This window comes from Molossus molossus, unplaced genomic scaffold (genome assembly GCF_014108415.1).
Source record: "Molossus molossus isolate mMolMol1 unplaced genomic scaffold, mMolMol1.p scaffold_m16_p_18, whole genome shotgun sequence".
In the NCBI taxonomy this organism is placed as follows: domain Eukaryota; kingdom Metazoa; phylum Chordata; class Mammalia; order Chiroptera; family Molossidae; genus Molossus; species Molossus molossus.
In genome coordinates, this window is record NW_023425353.1 from 48,248,288 (window position 1) to 48,270,132 (window position 21,845).

A 21,845-nucleotide genomic window follows, 5' to 3' on the forward strand; every position below is an offset into this window, starting at 1 on the left:
TCTCATGCTTACAACTCACCAGTGATACCCATCATCCACATAATAATGCCCGCACTGCTTAGCAGGGTATAGAACTCTTCCTGTGCTTTAGAATTTTCCCTTTTTTTCAAGTTCATCATCTGCCTATCTTCAATTTCAACTTGACACCATATAAGCACAAAAGACGCATAGTTTTGCCCTGGCCAATTTGGCTCAGCGGTTAGAGCATTGGCCTGTGGACCACAGAGTCCCGGGTTTGATTTCAGCCAAGGACACCTGGTTTGTCCCCAGACACCCGGTTGGGGTTGTGTGGATGGCAACCAATTGATATGTCTTTCTCACGTTGATGTTTCTCCCGCCCACCCCCCACCCCCACTCTGTCTGAAGATAAATATAAAAATGTCCTCTGGTGAGGATTTTAAAAAAATGCATGGCTTTTCTCTGTTGCTCATTTCCATGTTTTTGTTCACAGTTTTGGCTGCAATATTGTCTTCACTTTCCATACCCTCACTCACTAATTCTTGTTCACACTTCAGCATTAGGTTGGCCTATTGCCTCCTTCAGAAATTTTGGGGGGAAAATATTTCCTTAGCACTCTTGAGAATGTCAATATTGTTATATTGATAATATCCATTCATGTATCTGGTCCCCACCACTATCACCACTAACCCTGAGTTTTCTGAGGACAGAGAGAGTCTTGTTTAACTTGTTATGCCCGCCTCTGGTATATATAGTGCCTGGAGTCTAGTAACAATGGATAACGCAATGCCATGCCACCAGGCTGCAACCAGTGATGTTGACATTTTCAGTAGGAGAGGTATTTTTGGTTTGGTTAGTCCCCCAGAAGCAGATTCTGAGCTGGAGATTCATATTAAGTGATTTATTAGGATGCGGTCCTAATAAAATTGGTACGGGAATGGAAGTGAAGGGAAGGAGGCCAAGCAAGTTTGTGCATCAAGAGAGTACCACCAAGGGTCATTTTGGTTCAGTTCTACAGGTCAGTTATGGAGACAGTTTGGGTTCCACCTCTGATTTGTTCCCACCAGGGGTAAGGCAGCTGGGGTGTTGATATTCCCACATTTTTTGGCATTGGCTAAGGGTTGCCTCTTCTCCAAATTATGAACACCCAGTCACTTGGCTTTCCAATTGCGGTCAGTGAGGCTAAAATTGAGCATGTGTTAGGATCAAGTCGAGGGCTTGTTAAAATGCATGTAGTTGAACCCTACCTCTGGAGTTGCTGATTCAGTAGATCTGGGGTAGGGCCCAAGATTTTGCATTTCCAACAAGTCCCCATGTGATGCTGAATCTTCTGGTCTGTGGATCATATTTTAAGAAGTACTGGATTAAGCAAAATGGGTTACAGCACCCTGAGGGTATTCTGCAATGAAGGCATGAGTGCAGATTGTACATAGTGAAAGCACACCAGGGATTGGTTCTGACTAATGCCCAAGAGGATCTGAGTTGCCCAGAGCAGAGTACTTCCTGCCCCACTTCTCATCCAAGGCCCACTGGGATTTGGAGGACTGATTTACCTGAGTATTTAAACCCTACATCAAAACTTCACTTTAGTGTGATGAAAAAAATCACATGCACTAAACTATTTCTTCTAATTATCATCTTCGGTTCTCTTCTCGTGTTCCTCATTCAGTTCTGCTAAAAATAATATTTTCTAGAGGCAGCACTGTCTTGTCTTATTGATGTGTTTTCTTCCCTCTTGACTCTATGTGTTCCCTTTTATCATAATTTATCAAAACAAACCTCAAAGTGTTGTAATCTATCAGAAAAGAGTAGAATTTATTACTGATAACTACAGAAAATAAAGTTGAGGCAACAGATGATAAAATATATATGATATAAGAAATTCATAACCAAACACTGAAATTAGCTAAATGAGCAAGAAAGAAACTAGAATAAAAAAAAAAAAGGGTGCTCTTTGGAAATAAGTGAGGCATCTTTTGGCAATTGTAGGAATTCTGATAAACCTTAGGTATGTTTTTATTTTACTAAAAGAGGGTTTCCTTTACTGTCTTCTTCCCGGTTGTTTGACAGAGTTCATGGAACGCCCAGAGGCATCTCATGTTCACAAGAGTAACTTATGTACTGGAAAACCTGTCACACTTGGTGCTTTGAAATAAATATGAGAGAGATAAAAGTTTAGTGTTGTAATTAAATATGACATCATGCTGGAAACGTTTGCAAAGGTAATAAATCATTCAAGAATCATGAAACAATTCTTCCACTGTAGTCCATGTTCATTAATTAAAATCAATTTAACAGAAACATACTGAGAACCTACTCTGTGTGAAATCCGGGGAAGGAGAGAAGGAAGGAGAACCACAGAGAAAAGAGGAATATTGTCCTTAAGAAGTCTACTATGGGATGCCTTTGTAAGGACACTTAGTATGACTCAGATCCTAAATCTAGTCTTATGTGCAGAACTTAGGCTGCAGAGAGAAAAGACTGAGGAAGAATGAAGAGTAACTATGAGGAAAAGCTAACAGCAAATAGATAACTGATGGTAGAGAAGAAAAGAGCAGGAAAATATCTTCAAGTTTATGAAGATTTGTAATAAGCCAAAAAAAATTTCAGCCATACCAAGACAGAATATACCTGTCAAAGAATATACCTGATAACAACAGGCTTGGTGGAATGTAAGAGTTTACTTAGAAGAAAAGGTGTTACCATTTATTGGACCCCTACTACAAGCCCCTGGCTTTCTACCTATTATCTCAGTCAGTCCTCTCAACCACTTATCAATAGATAATGCTATTTGCAAATGAAAATTTAAAATTTAGAATGAGGTTGATGTACACAAAAGTTGTAGAGATAGAACAGAGAGTTTCTGTGTACCCTTGCCCATTTTCCCTGACTGTTCACACCTTATATTAGATTCACTTGTCACAATTAAAACTCCAGTATTGGTACATCACTATCAACCAAACTTCAGGCTTTATTGGATGCCACCATTTTCCCCACAATAGTGCCTCTTTTTTTTTTTTTTTTTGCCAATGTCCAATCTAGGACCCACATCACCATGACTGGTCATGCTCCGTTCTCTCCTCTGGTCTATGACAATTTCTTAATCCTTGTTTTTCATGACCTTGACAGTTTTGAAGAATATTGGTTAGGTATTTTTTTAGATGGAAATTGCTATTTTTACATGTTAGATATATATAAACTATAACTTTTTTTCAAAGATAAGGATTTAGACTGAAAAAGAGAAGTATCACTAATAATTTTTGCCAGCAACAACATTAAAATTAAGAATTAATTTGAACTGTTTTCTAGTGATGCCTGGCTCTTTGACTTCTGGGAACTCCCCCTCTGTGATTTATTTTCACTGTTAGTAAAAAGAAATTTAGACAAGTATACCCAATCCCATGGTCTTTCAGTCCCTGGGAAATTTGATGAGGATGTGAACTTTCTAAATGAGTTGCTAAGCATCACTAATGCATAATATTCACCAAGTAAATTTAGTGCATTATTTGTTTTATTAAGGGTTCTAATTCTGTATCTGCTAAAATGCCTGGTTGTCATACAAAGGTTCATATATCCTTTAAGATTAGTTTTGACTACAAGTATAGAGATCTTATAAAAAAATTGTTCTGCAAATCCCAAGACTTAAAGATTTATTCTTTTTTTCACCTGAAAACAATCCAGTGTAGTCAATCTAGAACTGGAATGAGAGTTATAGAAATTATGCATCCAGGAACCTAATTTTTTCCAACTCACTGATATGTCCTTTCTAGAGCTGCCCCCATCCTTCTGGTCCAGAGGGCTGGTAAAACTCCATTATCATTCATCACATCTACCTTCCATGCAAAAGGATGGAGCAAGGATGGGTGTGCCTTCTCACTGATAAGATTTTCTGGGAGAACAGCACAACACAGCACTTGCTCTTTATATCTCCTTAACCAAAACTTAGTCAAATGGATACTCCCAACTACAAAGAAAACTGGGGTATATGATTTTTATTTTAGGTGGTCATGTGCCAAGCAAAAATGGACAGGAAACTGGGAGATACATCGTGGTCACTACCATACTTGGTGCTGTTGTACAACCCCACCTGCATATACAGACACAGAGAATTGGGTGACTAACAATTTTCAGTGCGTTACCAAGAGTGTTTGGACTCAATATTGTTTTGGACCTGTCGTTAATTTTTTAAAATAAATAGTTTTGGACTTATATTTTTCAAAGAACTAGATGATAGAGGCATCTCTGGATTGCAGGTAAATCTTTTTAAAAAAATGGATTTGCTTTCTTTGTGACTTATCTTGGGAATGCATGAAATAGGAAAGCTGTCTTCGCCCCACGTGAGTGAGCCCTGTGACAAGAGCTGGAGAGCCCTTGTTCCAGAAGATGCACTCTGGGAAACCACTGGACTCTTTCAGGAAGTAGAGAGCGAGATGGCTCTGAGGGCCATGACAGATCCAGAGTTGGTTGCTAAGCAGAGAGGTTAGGCTTGAGACTAGGGAGGTTCGTGGGGCAGGATGAGAAAGTTTAGAGGCATGGCCTTACCCTACAGGTCAGTGGGGGCGCCATGGAAAGACTTAGGCAGGAGCGTGACAGGGTTACTTTTGTGATGAAAATGTAGTTGTTCTTGCCGGAGACTTTGTTTTTTGTAGAATATGTTGCGGTAGTAGGATACACAGTTGATTTCCTTACTTTCCTACATCACTTTGCAGGAATGGGTCCCCAGGAGGTTGTGGGAGCAGCTAGTAGGGACATTTTCCAAGAATCTGGGTTTGTAAGTTTACTGAGGACTGCTAGGGTCTTCCTGATGAAGGGGCATGGAGACCTTTGGTTAAGTTTTCTTGTTTAGCATTTTGCTCATTTGTTTGTACTGGGAAAAGGACAAATACTTATTGTTGAAAAGTTGGAAAATACAGAAAAGCAAATGAACCTCCCTAAACAATTCTAAGCCAGCAATGAATACTGTTACCATTTCAGTGTATAATACTCTGGCTCTTTTTCAATGCATAGAGACTGTAAATTTTTGCAAGATAACATGCTGGAATGCCTTTTAAAAACCTATTTTTGTACTGTGGAGTCTTTAGTAGAAGGAAAGGGTTTAGTAGTTCTCATCCAGCAGCTGAAGATTCCTGGGGAGCCATAGATTACTTATAAAAGTCCTCAAAGCCATCCATTTATCAAACATTGTAGATTGAACAATTTAATGTGACACACACACACACACACACGTTCAACCCTGGGGTAACCGTACAAAGATGCTATTGATTGAGATTAATAAATGCAAATTTATTCCAAAGTACTACTGAATTTAGAGTCCCTTGCTACCATTAATTTTTTTTTTTTCAGTCAGTGAATATTAAATAAGCTCAACTATTTTATGGTAGGTTCAATGCACTGGTGTTCCCCAGAGGTCTGTGAGCTTGTGAAAGTGGAAAGAAAAATGTGATGAGGGGTTGAGGGACTTGCGGAGTCATGGCTGCTTCCACGTGTCGTGTCCTACTGCAGCCACGTGGCCACCTGCTTCCAGAACCTCCGCCTTTGCCTTTCTATTTATTTTCTTTCACTAAGGCTCCATAGTTGGGTGATCCCTTTCCCATAGTTGAATTAACCAACCTGAGCTGTCTTAACTAGATCCAGAAAATGAAAGATTTTATTATTGAGCAAAAATATTGTCTAAATGTGCCAGTACCTATAAAATAAGGAGATGGTGATTAGTACCTCTTTACCCCATTATGACTCCAGGAGTCATGGAGCTGAACCCCAACTTTTACTAATTGCTTGTTTTTTATTCTTTTAGATGTCTTCTCTTAGTTAAATTAGTCTTATTTGAAGAGAGCAAACCAATAACTTGGAAAATGAAAGAGGTTTCTTATTGCCATCCTAAAAAAAAAAGCTATTGCGCACTTCGTTACTTTTCTTTTCCTGAAGTTTAATCGTACTTAAAGTCATATGGCTGCTGGTGGAAGATGATTCCTTGGTGTTTTCTATAAGCAGGATGTGCTAACAGGTACCCTTTCCCAGGCAATTATTTTATTTTACTTTGTTTGTGTTCGATTCTGTTACTTGGAGTAACAGTCCCTGCCCCTACATGAAAGATAACATCCTCCCCACCCCTCCATTATATTCCAACCTTAGTCACATTTCCCTGAGCTTAAAAAAAGCCACTTCCTTTTCATAAACACTGCTTAGCTTTCTTTTTTGTAGTTATTTGAATTAATATTCCTTCCCTTTCTGCACCTGATTGGGTTTGTTAACAGTTTATCACCTCATTCTAATCATTTTCCTCCTTTGTCCCGTCCGTTCATTTCTATCCGGTGTGTGCTGCTAATTAATCAGTTACTTTCATCACAAGAGAAGCAAGGATGGATTAGGAAGGGATGTACATTTCATGGGAGATGCCCAGTTCCAAAGACAACTCCTTTCATCCCTTTGCCTTTCAGAAATGAGAGACGTGAACCCGTTTCCTGGAATAGGGACAGACGTGTTAGTAGCTTAGCTCCCAAAATAAGTAAAGGGATTTGATTTCAAGTCCTGTCCCCTCCCTCCTTTCTCACTGCTTATGTGAAGGTCACCATGGGTGACACAGGAGGTTGCTCATTGTACTTTTACTCTGAAGCCTTAAATTCCTGTTTACTCTGCAACTTATATTTTAGGGCAAATTGTTTCTTCTTTCTGAGCTTTGTGTTTTTTAATCTCTAAAATGGAGCTAATGATATTTCCAGGTTTTTTGGTTGGGAAGCTCATGAAATACCACCAATGCTATAAAAATATCAGGAATCATTGCTTTTATAAGAAGCTGAAGGCGAAAGTCACTTATTTTCAGTCTAGCTTTTTTTTTGGAAGGAGATTATGAATTCTGTAGGATTTCCCAGTCCTACCAGCTAACTATGTGACCTCCAGCAAGATGTTTGATCACTCTGTCTCAGTTTCTCCAAGCATAAAATAGAGATAATCACGGTTACTACCTCATTAGGTTAGGGGAAAGAAAAGCAATAATCCATATAAAGAGTTCATTGTGATATTTGAAACATAATAGAAGCTCAATGACCATTAATGTCTGTATTAATACATAGACAGAAATGGCCAGAGAATTCTGATATTTCAATGCTTGTATTTACTGTACCTTCGTTGTAGACTATGCCAAGTTCATCACAGCGTGCTCAGCACGGGGAGGGGTGGGCCGAGTCCTCCCCTCATGTATCTTACAAAATAATTTCTGTATTTAGAGTATTAACACCAGCCCCCCTTTGCAGACAGGGAAATTGAGGCTCAGGGGTGGGAAGTAAATTACTTTAACCAGGACCACATTCTGGCCCTTCAAGTGTGTGTCCTAGATGTTTTTCTCCCAAACATTTGCCAACTCAAGCTTCACATCCTTCCCCGGCAGAAAGGCCAAGGGTTACAGTGTTGTGGATTTTTAACACAAGATCTGTTTTCTTGCTAGAAAATTGAAAACCCAATGAAGTTATTGAAATGAATTGTTGTCTAGTAACCAAGATGTTTGTCCCACCAAAAACAACAACAACAACCACCACCACCACCACCTGCTATCTGGTTAAACAACTGTGTTATTCTGTGTATGTTTTAATTTACAGAAAAAATACTGAATATAAAATATCTAATATATACATACATGTGTTTCTATTTGAGTATATACTATTCAAATATATATATATATGTATACAAAATACAATGTATGAATGGATAGATAGATGATGGATGGATAGATAAATGATGGATGGATGGATGGATAGATAGATAGATAGATAGATAGATAGATAGATAGATAGATAATCTCCTAAGGGAATGTCTGTCTTTTTAAATGCAACTCCTAAATTTAAAATTGAGTAAGGTTGTTCACAAGACAAAATACATTTAGGAGAGAATAACCTTTATTTTTCAAAGGGCATGCAGAAGATATTAAGGAATATTATGCAATATTCTAGAGATCAGAGCCAGTACTTTTGGGGGGAGGGAGATGGTGACAAATTGGTTGCCCCAGGCCATGCACTGTCACCAGTCTGCTTACTCATTGTTTTCATTCCTCAGTCACTAGGTGAGTTCTTAACTTGTTTTATAAGAGTTAGTTATTATGCAGGTATATGGAAATATCTCTCCATAATTTCAAGGTAATTGTACAGTTAAAAAAAAGAAGACCCTTTACCTAGGTGTTTACTTAAGGAAGACCACCCACCTTTTGATAAAGAGTATTAGTCCTACCATCCACTTCCTCCTGGACCAGGAGCTCATACACGTCTCTGCCCCCAACCTCTGACCAGGTCAGCCTAAAGGTATAGACATAAAATCTCAATGTATTATCCAGCGTCCATCAGAGACTGTAACTTGAGCCCCAAATCTATTGTTCAGATTATGGTAGCTACACTAGAAGTTGTGCATTGAACATACTTGATCTTTCCCCTTTTTATGTTGTTGAAATAGAATATATGTTTCTATTACAAATAATAGATTTGTAATAGAATATATCCAAGTCTTTCTTGGACTACTTTATTTAGAAACAACTTCATAGCATACCTTTTCTAGGGACCACTTTCTGGAAAGTAACAATATTTTTATCACTTCACCAAAGTGATTGTACACATGACGGAGAAAGGGCTGCCCGTGTGGTGAGGAAGCTGGGTGGCAGGCTAGGCTCACTGTTCAAACGTTTTACTCTCCTCACCCCGCTGCAGAGCACTGGAATTTCAGTTCTAGCCTCAACGAATGTAAACACCGTCACGTGAGATCTATCTTAGAGATCGCTCTTGAATAGTCCAAACGAAGGGCCATTACTGTAGTGAATAATCTTTTCTGCCCAGATGTCAAATTAGGAAAAACCAACATACTCATAGATTGCTTTTATTTTTTTCTAGAATTCATACCTGTTCTTATAAAAACCAAAATATGCAGCATCAGAGCTGAGCTTATGCTGTCATCCATTTCTTTTATGCTAAAGTTTTTATTTCAAGCAGTAACTGGAGTATTGTGCTGTCGACATACTTTGTGTGAGATGAAAACCCAATGATGCTGAAGCGGGTGTTGTGACATATGTAGATAAGGAGGAAAATATGGCACCAGAGTTGACCACAGTACAGTGAGTTCACTTCTCTCAAGGTTTTCTCTGCTGTTTGGGCAGGTTTTGAGTGGCAGGCTCAGGAAAGGGGGCAGTGGAGGAAGGTTGGGTGGATACAAGTACCTGCTAGCGACCTCTGGCCTGTACCACACCCATTCCCAGCCTACAGTGTAAACAGAAGAGAATATTCCAGTGGTTCCAACCTCTGGCATGGGGTGGGGTGGCAGCCCCCGTGACCCCACTCCCTCCCTGTCTGTACCTTTGGGTCTCAGGCGAGATGGAGTCGTGATGGGTGAAAAACAAAGGTCCAGGTGTGAATCAGCTTCTCACCCCAAAGCATCTAAGAAAAACAGCCCTGAATTCGTTCTCCTGAGTATCTAATTCCGTGCTATTTTTGATTTTTAAGAAAGTTACTGAATGTCAAGGAAATTAAAAAATAACGAAAACCGGGCTACTTAGAATTCTGAGATTTACATTTCTGGGACTATTTTTATTTTAAAAAATAAACCTTGTTTTCCCAGGTGTTGTTTTGTATTTCAAGAGGAAAGAAAAGAAAGAAGAAGAAAAAAACGCTTGTCCTTGGTCCTCCTCCTCTCTCAAAATTACATAATTTCAATTTTCATGTGTCTCATCTTTGCTGAAGAGCCAGAATAATATAAGAGCTTTATATCTGGATAGTTCTTTAATGCATTTGGGTGTCAATTTATACTTACTTATCCTTTGCACTGTGTTTCTGCTGATAGTGAAGAAAGACCCCCGCTGTAGCTTTAGTGTTGAGCATTCTCTGTTGATTGTCCTGAAGATTTTCTTGCCAGAACAAGAAAGTATCTTCTCTGTGTTTTATTTGTAATTAGCAGGTGAAGACTGAAGAAGATACATGGGAAACCTTATGGTCTTGCTTTCATTTTGTAAGTACGTTTACAGAATCTTAGAGCACTGAGGTCACCTGCCCAGGATCACACTGGCCTGCAAGTCTGTCAGCCTTGAGCTCTTTCTTCCCACCCATGATGCCTTGTGGTCCACAAGATTCAGACATGGGAACCATTTGTCAAATATGGAGGTGGTGCCCGTCTTGCTTGTGTGGAGTCCGTGGTCTTGTGAAGGAAGGGATTACACTGTTGTATTTATGTCTGCATCCACAGCTCTTTCCTTGGTGCCTGGCACATAGAGGCCCCCAGTAAATAGTTGTTCAGTGAATGGATGCCATTATGATTTGCTGAGTTGAATGTTGCATTTCATGGGGACTAGTTCTAGAGTGGGATGCACTGTGGTTGTTTCACTCATCATATTCTTCCCCTCCAGCAGCTCCTTCTTTTCTCCTGAAGGTTTATTCTTTTCTCCAGCCCCAAACTGAGGAGACACAAAAGCATCCCTGGCGTCCTTATCCAGTGTCCCTTACTTGACACCTCTGACCTTTGCTGTCCCACCACCGCTTCCTAACCAGAGACCTGGGAGGGAAGCCAGGCCTAGCCCAGGGGCAGGCTTTATGAAGGAGGACTGTGATTTAGAAACCAGACACCAGTTTATCATCTACCTGTCATGATCCAGCATGAAAATTCATTCTTTCAGAACTACAAGGATGTATTACTAGGGTGATATAGGTAACATCCATGTTACGCTCGTCAGGAAGCGGAAAATAGCTACCTGAGGATCCATTTCACTGCAAGTTATTATTATTATTTTACTCTATGAGAGAGAAGTTCTGAGTACCACCTTTGCAAGAATGTCAAGTTTCCAGGCCCATGTGAGATTCATTTCCAGTTCACCTGCGGACTTGGATCACAGGTCCTTACTACTCTACCTAAGAGTCCAACGGAGAATGAGTACAATGACTGTGGAAGCAGGTAAGTAAATCTTCAGGTAGGGACCATTGTTGTCCCCATTTTGCAGATAAGGAAACTGAGGCACAGAGAGATTAAAGTAATTTGCTGAAAGTTGCATAGTGGATAATCTACAGATTCTAGCGTCGAATGTCTATTTTCTTTTCATTGAAACAGGCACCTACAGGATTAACTGACATTGCTGGGAGATCTCAGGACATTGTTCACAGGAATGTGAATCTCCTGGTTCTTATTATGTGAAAAGTGTTCCTTCTTATGTTATTCCAAAGACATCAATAAAAATGCTTATTGTCCCGAGGTCTCAAGAACTTTCCCACTAAAAAGACTCGCTCACAGAGAAGAATTGCATGCATAAATGCTCTGTTTGAACTTTCTGTGTTTGAGAATCCTGTTAAGTGGCACTTTTGAAATATGTCTCATGAATCTGCCTAAGAATTGACGATATCTTTATTTAACAAATAAAATTAAAAGTAAGTTTTGATGGCATTTCTTCTGCATAAGATCCAATGCCACTGCCAGAGATTGTTAACTTCCCGATGGGTCTGAGCATATGATTTTACATCTTATCCATTTGTTGAAAGGGCGGCCCAGAAATGCCACACGTAGGCACCTCTTTGGCTTCCTGAAGCCTCACCACAAGTCACAGTCATGCAGTTCCTGCTCGGTAGCAGCAGCCCAGGTTGACCTTTTGTGGGCTCAGACAAAATGCCCAAAAGCCCTTGTAAAAACTGTCTGGGTGGTGCATTTGGCAGAGAAAACTCTGTAGCTGGCTCCTCCTTCTAGGTCTCCAAGACCTTTTGTTTTATTGTCATCAAAAGAATCAATGTTTGGTCCATCCCAGAAGGGGGCACCTGTTTTGGCATATCTTAAAACACAGAGTTCCAAATATTTCAGAGGAGTATCCTAATTTAGAAATATGGCTTTATCTTTCTTACTTTATTACTGATCGTAGGATTTTTCCTTTGAAAGCTACAACCCAAAGGCAACATTGGACCAAGAGAGAAAACCTAGCCTTTTGATTTTTTTCAAACACATATTTTTGTCACATACTACACAAGACAATTTAAATAATGTGGTCTACCGCTTCTTGGCCTTTTGGCTAAGATCAAGTGTAGTATCTGTTCTTATCAGTTTAAATAATGTGGTCTGGATTAGGCTTTTAAAAAGATAGCTTTTGAGGGAGTTAGAGAGAAGTGGGAAAAGGTTAAAAAGTGAGGTGGTTAATACAGAGCATTAATACCATTGACATTTGCTTGTCTTTTTTATTGTTCTTTTGAGCACGTGTAAGTTCTTGTAGTCAGAGATAACCTAATGTCCATCCTTTGGGACTGTACTAAATTGTGTTAACAAACATAAAAACTATAGGGGTAGATTTTATGGTTAAAAAAAGTATAATGTTGAATGTGTAGTTATAACAGGGAAATGGAATTGAAAACCAAGACTAAAGGAAATGTATTTATGAGAACCTATTTGTAGCACACGAAACTTTCTTCTTCATAGTCTAATAGGGAAGAATAGACACAAACTCATTACTTTGGCACAGCAAGAGATACTGTTCCATAGTAGTTATGAGCTCAGGCTCTGCAGCCGGCCTCTCTGGGTCTGCAATAGACTCAAGCAAACTTCTCTGAGCCTTGGTTTCCTCATCTGTAAAAGTGAACGATAGTGGCCCACCTTTCCAGGTAGCTCTGAGATGGTGTGTTCGAAACATAGAGTCCAAACTAAGGACCACGTAAATGTCATCCACTGCAATTAGAGTAATCACGGTTATCACTGTATTATCCTTAATGTCCGTCGCTCTCTGGAATTGGGATGGCTGCTGAGCCTGGGGTGAACAGAAGGATTTCTGAAACAGCCAAAGGCTCTGGAATTGAAATGGAAACAAGACAATTCACTTAATAAATCAGTATGCACAGTGTTTACCAGACTCAGCAGCTACCCAGATGCATTTTACACCAGAGCCAAGTGGTACGGTTAACCCCCATTCTTCTCACTCAGGAGGAGGCCTCAGCTTGCAGCCGGCTCCTCCTCTCTGTCCGGCCTGTATATTTCATGCTGGTTTTGTTTGTGTTCTGCATCACCTAGGGTTCAGCCCTCCTCGAACACGTAGTCTGTGTCCCATTATTGCCAACTTTCCTTTCTAAATTCTCAAGTTCACTTCCTCTTTCTGTTTTGCTCCCCACCTACCTCAGCCTCTGCATACACACCTGCAGGAGAGAACTTCTTTGGCTGCTGGCTAGTCACCTGGTTTGCTGCATAACTACATTGCCTTTTGCTTTTGTTCCTGGTGGGAAGAGCTATTTATTTCTCCCCCAGGAAGTCCTGTCACTGAGATGGAAAAATATGTTTCCTGGCCAGATGCCACCAGACAGTCCCGAGCCTGGAGAAAAATCAAACGTTCTCTTTGGTGGTGGCACTGTTCACGTGAAAGTCGCACTGGATCTCCATGAGAAGCCTCAATGTTAGGGTTCTCACACGGGGGTGTTATTACCCCAGTGGGCTGGTTCTTTGCTTCCCATTGTGTATTGCAGGTGGTGTTCAGCCACAGAATGTTAGCGTCAAAAGATTGCTGTTTTTCTTTCTTCCACATCAATTAGCTCTGCGTTTTATATTTCACTTTTCCATTGTGTTTACCCAAAACAATGCAAGGTCTGAGATTTCCTAATTTACACCCTGCATTTCTCTACACAGGCATTCTGCAGCATGTATTAAAAATGACGCACAAAAACAATGTCTTTATTTATTTTTTTTTTATGTACCATTTAAACCCAAGCAATTTGATTTTGAGATCTTTTATATTCTAACTGTGCTTAGTCCCAAGGCATGCTGACACATTAGCCATACCTTTTGGAAAGGGAAAGAGGTTAAGGAAGGTCAGGATGTGGGGAAGGGAAATGAATGAGTCTGTAGGACTTCCTTCCCTCTTCCCTCGCTCCATCTGGGAAGGAGCCCGGTCAGATCGCACCTTAAGGGCATGGTAAACACTGGCTTGATGTGGGACAGCATTAACACCGGTCATCTCATCTGCTGGGTAAGTGCAGCAGCAGCTGGAATCCCACACATTGGCAAAGCCAGATGTGCGCAGTTGCAGCATCACAGTTCTGGGGACCCCGTCAGTTTAGACCAAGCATAAGCTCTCACAAGGTTCAGAGCAGCGAGCGGTTCTCATCCTGTGGGTCACAACCTTTTGGGGGGTCAGACAGCCCTTTCACAGGGGTCGCCTAAGACATAACAGTAGCAAAATTACAGTTATGAAGTAGCAACGGAAATAATTTTATGGTTGGGGATCCCACAACATGAGGAACTGTATTAAAAGGTCGCGGCATTAGGAAGGTTGAGAACCACTGGTCTAGAGAAACAAAGACGGGGTTGGCAGGGATGTGCAGAGAGTTGGATCCCCAAGGGGCAGAGAGACTCCTGGCAGAACCCCACCACGGGCATGGGGTGCAGATCAGGAATGAAAGCATAGCCATTTTCAAAGGTCCCACGTGGAAGGGCTGTGGCTATGTGGACCCATCGGTGACTAAGGCTCCTTCCCTGCTGAAGCAGCGAAACCCAGAATCCACTCCTAAAATACTGGACAGGGCCCCGCACTCAGCAGCCCCATAGGCCTCAGCGCTTCAGGCTGCAGGAGCAGCCTCACCCGATTGATTTCCACTTATATTCCTCTGCTAATTTATGCAGAGCTGGGACGCTCACTTTTCCTGCATTACCTGCAACAGAATTTCTGTGAGTAAACCTCTATTCTCACTTTCCAGCAGTTTGCCAGGCAAATCTTGGCCCAGCTCTTTGGGCTCTTCTGAGTGTCAGGCGTGGTGACGCCGGCCATTGGCTGATCCTTAGTCCACAGGCGTGTTCCCTTCTGTGCTGTCTGCTGGGGATCTGTCTCGTTTCTGCTGCCGGATCAGCCGGTTTAAATGGCTTGTTGGTTATTTAGTCAGGATCACAGCTGGATGAACGTTCCCTTGGAATCTTTACTTTTCTCTCTCCCTCTCTTTAAAAATAAAGTTGGGAAAGTTCTCACCGTCTCTGGGAAGGCTTTATTTACATTTTAGGATGGTGGCCAAAGGACCAAAGGTGAAAGCAGATTGCAGGGGACTGGTCAGATCAGCGGGTCCCCATGAAATCAAGTCTGAGTCTCAGTCTGTGTGGCAGTAAAAGGACCAGGTAGTGTCAGGGGCTGAGCAGGTTGGTAGGAAAACCTTGAAGTCTTGGCCTCGGCCATGGCACTCGCTGCATCTGTGCTTACACTTCTCTGTCTCTCCTCTGACAACGTCCAGTTCTCTTGCTAACTTTCTATAAACACATCGAATGAATTCCCAGTGAACCCCTTCTTCATATGGTATCCAACGCGCAGGTTCTACCCTTGGCAGCACTTTAACATTCCTACACACACTGGATACTTATACTTGCTGAAATATTTCTTTTTTCCTTCTTGACATCTTGACATTGCTCGAGTTGAGTTGTTCTTTTTTTTTAATCCTCACCCAAGGATATTTTTCCATTTATATTCAGATAAAATGAGAAGGGGGGAGGGAGAGAGAGAAACATCAACGTGAGAGAGACACATCAATTGGTTGCCTTCCACATGACCTCAACCAGAGCTGCGGATGAACCACAACTGTGGTACATGCCCTTGACTGGGATTGAATTCGAGACTCCTTGGTCCATGGGCCGATGCTCTAATCACTGAGCCAAACCGGCCAGGGCGAATTGTTCTTTTTTTTTTTTCTGAAATGATTTTGGCCCTCAGTTCTGCTTGTCAAAGTGCTTTCCATCTTACTGGTGTATGACCATGGGCAAGTCATTAAACTTCTCTGAATCTTCGTTTCTTTATCTGTGGAAGGAGGTTAATCAACTATAATGGTGAGGAAGGGCTTGGTGATGCTGCAGTAATAAATAAGCCCCGCCCTGGCCGGTTTGGCTCAGTGGTTAGAGCGTCGACCTGCGGTCCAGAGAGACCCGGGTTCGGTTCCTGCTAAGGGCATGTACCTTGGTTGCAGTTTGTCCCCGGCCCTGGTTGGTTGTGCGGGTGGCAACCACTCGATGTGTCCCTTTCGCATCGATGTTTCTCTCTCTCTCTCTCCCTCCCACTCTCACTCTACCTGAACAAAATAAATAAATAAATAAATAAATAAATAAATAAGCCCCATTTCAGTGGCTTAAAAAGACAAAAGTTTATTTCTCATTTGCACTATATGTTCAGCTTGAGTCAGTGAGGGTATCTGCTTTTCCCAGCTATTCATTGATCCAGGAAAGTGGAAGGAGGTAGGATGCAGGGAGCCCTTTAAAGTCACCTAGGTTATACTCAGAATTCATTGGCCAAAGTGCTCACATGGTCACACCTAACTACCAAGAGGGTGGAGAAAGGCAATCCTGCTACTTTGCAGAAGGAGCACCAAAACTTTGTGAAGCACTGGTTGACAGCCGCACCTCTGTAAACACATGGTAAACCCTAAGACATCATCCAGATGTTAGGTGATGTTTTTGTACTTTCTCTTTGCAAGAGCCAGCTTCAATGTGCTGATGAGAGAGAGAGAGAGAGAGAGAGAGAGAGAGAGAGAGAGAGAGAGAGAGATCACTTCCCATCCTGGCTTAACCACTTGCTGACTCTGTGACCTTGGGCAAATTCACTGATTTCCCTGTGCTTCATTCAATTCTTCAGCTGGAAAATGGGGACTATATTTGTAAGTTTCTCAAAAGGTGGTTATGTGTGTTAAATGAGTTAGTAATTGTGAAACTATCAGGTGTCGTTCTTGGTGCCATATACATATTTGCTGATTCAGATGGAAATATATTACCATGCATGTTGTTCTTCAACTGGCTTTTTTTTTAAATATTAGGATGGGGTAGACTTTATGTAGGTGTGTATATGTATGCATGTGTACAGGAGTGTGTGTTCAACTTGTTTTTAAAGATAGTTGCATATGCCCTGGCCAGTTTGGCTCAGCATATAGAACATCAGCCTGCGGTCCAGAGAGACCTGGGTTTGGTTCCCGCTAAGGGCGTGTATCTTGGTTGCAGTTTGTCCCCGGCCCTGGTTGGGTTGTGCAGGTGGCAGCCACTCAATGTGTCCCTTTCACGTCGATGTTTCTCTCTCTCCCTCCCACTCTATCTGAACAAAAAATGGAAAAATGTCCTCAGGTGAGGATAAAAAAAAATTTTTTTTAAATAATAAAGATAGCTGCATATTATTCTATCTTCAATTTCTTAGGCAGTTTGATTGATGCAGAATTCCTATAAGAAAATTCAGAAAGCTCTTGGTTTCATGAGTCTCCATTGATTGAACTGTTTTCTGTTTTACTGCTCTCAGACGTAGGGTCTAAAGGCTGTGTCTAATGACATTCAGTGGGGGAGTATGTCCAGATCAATCAATACTTTAGTCCAGTCTCCCTTGCTATTGATATCTTTATCTGGTGGCAGACATTCTCTGAGAATGTACTGCAAGCAGTTTCCCCCAGTAGAAAATACCATGTTCGTAGGCTTAGCCAGGAAAAGGTTACTTGTCCATTAATGGATTCAGCTATGGTAGAGGATCCACATAGATTGTGCCCCTTACCTTTCCCAGGTAAACACTACACTGTCCCCTTCACTGTTTTCTTCCCGATGCTTGGACCTGGCGTGGGTGCCACAAACATTTCTTGACTGCTGTCATTGTAACTTTCCAGTGCTCCGTGTTCCTTATGGTTACTTCATCGCTGTTTCTTTTAACGTTAAATTGGAAGCCAAAACTCTTCATTCTATTTCCATTGGCTCACTGAGAGCCTTTTGCTCTCCTACATTCCCTCCTCCCCCCTGCAACTTGCATTTCTTCTCTGATGTGTTTCATAGCTTCTCTCCCTGTGTATAACAACAGCACGCACAAGTACAAATCTTCAGCTCGGAAAAAGTGATGAGCTATACATCCTGGGCAAGAGGAGGAAGAAGTAGTGACTACTGCACGTTGAGCTTCTAAAGGAGAGACTCTGGAGATGGGATTCCACCTGCAAGAATTATGAAGAACTACCCCTGAGATCAACCTTAGTGGATGGGATGGGATGGGGCGGATTAGAGAGAGGGAGAAATTGAACTGTGATGCAGACCCAGTGGTAGCCTCAGCCAGCCACACAGGCAGCCCTGGATCTAGATTGGCCCTTCAGAGCTGACCCAAATTAGGCCACGATGGGCTTTTGTCTTGCTACAATGGTCAGTCGTTGGATGTGGTCAGTCATTTGGCTGGACGACAAAGTAGCTCTGTGCCATGGAGACAACCCTTAAAGGGTCTGACAGCTAAAAGTTCTCTGCCACCAGCTTCCCAGCAGCTGGGGTCTGCCCTTCATTGCTGGGGCATGTGGATGGCACAGCTCAGTGTCCACCACAGAGCACGGCAGGACATTGGTAACCATAGTCCAACCCCTTCCTATGTTGTAAGCTCAGAGAGAAGACATTTTCTTCTGCCCGAGAGTCCCATCTTCTCCCCACCCTATTGTCTGTGTTGGTGATACATGTAAACGCCTTAATGTATTTTTCTTTCTTTTCATTATTCTATAAGGTTTTGAGACGGCCAGTGTTTGTTTCTGCTTTTGCTGTCCTTGGCATAATCTTTTAAGAATACTTTCTCATGTTCCTTGTGCTGCTATGACAATCTGTGCATCCTCTGCATTATAATTGCTCTGAATGTGGTCTCAGCATCCCTGTTCCTCTAGTTCTGAGGGGATAAGATGCTTCCAAACATGAGTTTGTTTAATAAAATTTGGACTAATCTGTGTGGCATGCTGCCACTGAGCAGACAATTCCCTCTCCCTTTCTTTGAAGATGCTACTGTTGGAGGAAGCTCCCCGCTCCTCTCTTCCTTCATTCCACAGATGATTTCCATGCAGCCCACTCGATATTGCTTGGCAGCAGGGGGGACAAGAATAGCATGAAGCACTGAAACCCACAAAGAGCTGCAGCCGCCTCCCCTTTGTGTACTTTTGAGCTGAGCTGCTAACAAGTGGCACAATGGATTCATTTGAATGTCATCTCCCTTCATTTCCTCCGCCTTCCCTCTGGTGCTGGGGATCGCAAGCAGCGAAAATGACCCAGGACCCAGGAGGCAGTTGGAAGGGGAAGAGAATCCAGGGGTTGAGCTAATCCATAGTTTGAATACTCAGGAATGAGCCCTGGCTCCTTCATCTCCCACAGCTTTATCTCACGCGGCCATGGGACAGTGCCACCACACGAGGAGACATTCCACGGGTGGCCTCTGGAAAGGTGTCTGTCCTTTTGTTGACACATATTTGTAACCATATTTCATCAGATGTAGGCTACCCAAAATACATATAAGATTTTGAGAGAAGCAACTCTCTTTAGCTGAGCGCAACCAAATAGCATCTGCTATAGCCAATTTTATGAATGTTATATGTTATAGCGTCCAGAGAGATCATGCATTTTAATTCAATGTTTAACCAGAGCCCAAACCCAGTCTGTCAGCCAGCAGAACTCTTGGCATCGAGGGAAATAGATCAGTCCATTCCGAAGGGTTATGTAAGAGACACAACTTGTAAGTCCACCTTTTGCTTTGTTCAAATCCACTTCTTTAAGTTCTGGAAGCAATTCTTTCGGGACTGTGGTGGTCTCATCTTCTTGAAGTGAATGTATAAGGGGAAGATCCATGGGATACATGATCATTCCTGCCATTAAAGCTGGTCTCTCAAAACGAATATGCATTATTTCCTGCCTCTATTAACCACTACAGTTTCTTCTCACCCTTACCTCCCATCTCCACTGGTTGGACTCAGATCTTCACTGCTGAAGTATTCAGATCTCTTGTCTCCATGCCCATCTATGAAGACACCTCATGGAAGCTTCCATGCTGCCCATCTCATAAGGCTCAGGTGCCCCAGGTGCACCTGGGGAGACAGATCATGAAAGGTTTACAGGGATAGATTAATAGAAAAGGGATGGACCTTTAAAAATACGTTCATAGCCAGACACCAGGCATCTGTCCTGCTCTGGTCAGCGGATAAGGGCATGCTTCTCTGCAGAAAACGGCACACGCTTCAGATAAAGGTCCACAGCAAGAAGGGGACTGCTGCTGCTTTGTGCCGGGAAAAAGTCCAGCCTCGTCAGGGAATGCTTGCCAGGACCAGAGAGAATAATGACCATTTCCATCTCAGCTCCGTAATTACTGCCTGGAGTACCCTTTTCCGTCACTCTTCCTTGTTCTGGCTGTAGAAGACCAAGGACAGCCTCTGCTCTGCATAATACTGGTTGATTGGAACAGATGTCCCTGGGTCCCCCAAAGAGACAAGAATCTACTACCTGGATAGCAGAAGAATCAGTGGTTCATGTGGCCAAGGCCATGGTTTCCCCGTCACGGGATGAGAGCCATCTGAGTGTGCAGGAGGAGAGAGCTCCGTGTCTGCAGCCCTGCCAAGGTCACCTCCCCTCCAGGGAGTTCCCAGAAGCTGAGCACAGGGAGACCTCGTAAACTCTCGGGTGCTCTCTATCCCTTGGGGTTGATGATGTACAGGCAAATTTAAAGTGAAAAATCCACTTAGTACAGATTCGGTCTCCCTCTGCCACTTGCTCCCCATAAATACTTTACCTTCTTGTTTGACTATATGTTTCTGAAGCTTATGGGCCAAGCCAGTGTCACAGGCTTGATGACACTGTGTCTGGGACACCTGGACCCATCTCGACATTAATAATAACAAGCTATCTCAGAGCGTGACCTCCTGTGGCCATGGCCATCCCTGGGTGGCTTGCAGGGAGCAGAGGTGTCATCCTCCTGATTTTGCTAGACTAGGTTTTCATGCATTGGATGCTGCCTTCTTCATTTCCCCAGTGGGAGAGGCACTCTGTTTTCATTTTGAACCTGATTGCACAAGAGGCAGTTCACAATTAGTGGGTCTCTGTCCTCCTCCATTTCCATGGGGACTGCCATACAGATATGGGGGTGGGGAGTCTCAACTAGTAAAGGGAGGGTGGCTCACTTCCAGGACTTCAGCTCCCACCCCATCACGCTTTTGGCTTCCTGAGAAGCTTGGGCAGTGTTTTCAGCCGTCCTGAGAAGCTACTGTGTTCTTGGCCCCATTCGGATGGTGCACAAGCTCATCCACACATGGATGTTTTGCTCTGTTCTGTCCAGCCCTCCCATGTGTGACTTTAGGAACTGCTGAAGTGGACAGAGAGGAAGAGAAAGAAGGGCTGGGGTGAAAAGCGATGGTCTTCTTTTTAAAAACTGTTTAGGTATTTAGAAGAGAGAGGATGGGGGTTCTGTTATCTTTTTCTGGAAATGGCTCTCTCTCCTCTGCTTGACACTCTGGTGGGTATCATGTGAGCAAGGAGATAGGGGAAGTCCTCCTGTAGCCTGCAGACAATTAAATGAGTTTGGAAAGTTGTATTTGGTTTGTTGTTGACACAAGCTAAGTCCCTGGGTAGCTGTTAATTTTTCCGGGTGATTCCCAGAGGTAACGCGAGCCCCCCATTTCCCTGTGGAACTTCACTGAGCTACACGGTATGGAAAAGAAAAACCACACGTCTTAGTTCTGACTTCCTCTTTTGTTTTGTGGCGTTTCTTTACTGTGAAAGAAAATTTCTTATGTTTGGGAGAAGCCTCTGTTTACCTGAGAAGGTATAGGGCTCAGGTGGAGAACAGGAAGAGACAAGAATATTTCTAGCTTATATCCTATCCACTGATCTAAGAAGGGCTACCTTATTTATCCATTAGCAGAGTTAGGTGACAGAAGTCAGCCTGTCTGATGATCCTCCTGGTAGAATTGAATTGATAGTACCCAGGCATGTTCCCCGTATGACTTCCTACAGATATGAGTTGGTTTTCCCATTCAGTCTTCTTTAAGGAGGACTAAGGTTTTTTGAAAAATATAGATCAGAGGATAAAATGAAAGAGGTTAACGTTGATTTTTACATGCTCCCCCATGTGATCATTGAGATGAAATTTAAAAGTGCTTAACAGAATGAAGACTCTAAATGTGACATCAAGGGCAAACTGCATG

The 21,845-nt window shown here is 42.4% G+C and overlaps 1 protein-coding gene and 1 pseudogene across 2 annotated transcripts in view; both read left to right on the forward strand.

Annotated features, from left to right (window-relative positions):
* Nucleotides 1-21,845, forward strand: part of LRRC3B (leucine rich repeat containing 3B) — an 80,651-nt gene that overhangs the window by 41,721 nt on the left and 17,085 nt on the right. The gene's annotated exons all lie outside the window — the stretch shown is intronic.
* Nucleotides 11,946-12,042, forward strand: LOC118633669 (annotated as a pseudogene).